Consider the following 1798-nt stretch of genomic DNA (forward strand, 5'->3'; position numbering starts at 1 on the left):
CTGAGAAAGAAATTAGGGAAACAACACTCTTCACAATAGTCACAAATAATATAAAATACCTTGGTGTGACTCTAACTAAGGAAGTAAAAGATCTGTTTGATAAGAACTTTAAGCCTCTGAAGAAAGAAATCAAAGAAGATCTCAGAAGATGGAAAGCTCTCCCATGCTCATGGATTGGCAGAATCAATATAGTAAAAATGTCTATCCTGCCAAAAGCAATCTACAGATTCAATGCAATCCCCATCAAAATTCCAACTCAATTCTTCACTGAGTTAGAAAGGGCACTTTGCAAATTCATCTGGAATAACAAAAACCTAGAATAGCAAAAACTATTCTCAACAACAACAAAAAAAAAAACCTCTGGTGCATTCACCATGCCTGACCTCAAGCTATACTACAGAGCAATTGTGATAAAAGCTGCATGGTACTGGTACAGTGACAGACAGGTAGATCACTGGAATAGAATTGGAGATCCAGAAATGAACCCACACACTTGATCTTTGACAAGGGAGCTAAAACCATCCAGTGGAAAGAAGCTAAAACCAACAGATGGTGCTGGCACAACTGGCGATTATCATGTAGAAGAATGTGAATTGATCCATTCTTATCTCCTTGGAGAAAGCTCAAGTCTAAGTGGGTCAAGGAACTCCACATAAAACCAGAGACACTAAAACTTATAGAGGAGAAAGTAACCTACACCAACAAGTCTGGGGAAAATGTTAACACTTTCAATATTTATGCTTTTTGGGCACTTCCCATGGGAAGCTGTCCCTACCAAAGTGGCCATAGGCTGCAGTCCTCTGATAAAGTGGCTTCTTCAGATCCAGATCCCTGACAATGACCCCAGGGCGAAGATCAAAATTCTTCTTTACAATTTCTAATAGCTCTGTCTCACTCTTCTGAGAAATGCCATAATGGAAAATGGAGATCGACAATAGATGAGAAACTCCAATAGCATAAGAGACCTGAACAAGAACCCTCCTGCACAGACCTCCTTTAATGAGGGATTTTGCCACCCAATGAGCAGCATAAGCAGCTGAATGGTCCACTTTGGTGGAATCCTTTCCTGAAAAGGCCCCTCCTCCATGAGCTCCCCAACCGCCATAAGGATCCACAATGATTTTTCAGACAGTCAGGCCAGCATCACCCTGAGGCCCACCAATAACAAATCTGCCACTTGGCTGTAGGTGGTAAATTGTATCCACATCAAGGTCTTTTGCAGGTACAACAGCCTTGATCACTTTCTCCTTCAGAGCATCCCTCATCTCATCAAGACAAACTTCTTCATCATGCTGAACAGATATAACAACCGTGTGGACTCTGATGGGAAGCACAGCACCCCGATCTTGCATATACTGCACAGTCACTTGAGTTTTAGAATCTGGGCGTAACCAAGGCAGTGTACCATTGCGTCGTAGTTCAGCCAGTTTGGCATTTAGCTTGTGTGCTAAGACAATGGTTAAAGGCATACACTCTTCTTTTCATCAGTGGCATAACCAAACATCAAACCCTGGTCTCCTGCACCAATGTCTTCCTCATTCCGGTCAAGATGAACACCGTGGGCAATATCTGGTGACTGTTGTTCCAAGGCAACCAACACATTACAAGGCTTGTAGTCAAACCCTTTGGAAGAGTCATCATATCCAATGTGCTTTATGGCTTCACGAACCACTTTCTGGTAATCAATGGCAGCTCTGGATGTAATTTCCCCAGCAAGAAGGATCATTCCAGTTTTAGCAACAGTTTCACAAGCCACTTTAACATCAGGGTCTTGTTGAAGGTGTGCATGAAGGACAGC

The 1798-nt window shown here is 42.5% G+C and overlaps 1 pseudogene; it reads right to left on the minus strand.

The window, feature by feature from the left end:
• Positions 1-921: 921 nt before the first annotated feature.
• LOC110294149 lies at positions 922-1792 on the minus strand (annotated as a pseudogene).
• Between the last annotated feature and the right edge of the window lie 6 nt (positions 1793-1798).

This window comes from Mus caroli, chromosome 5, assembly GCF_900094665.2.
Source record: "Mus caroli chromosome 5, CAROLI_EIJ_v1.1, whole genome shotgun sequence".
Classification (NCBI taxonomy): Eukaryota; Metazoa; Chordata; class Mammalia; order Rodentia; family Muridae; genus Mus; species Mus caroli.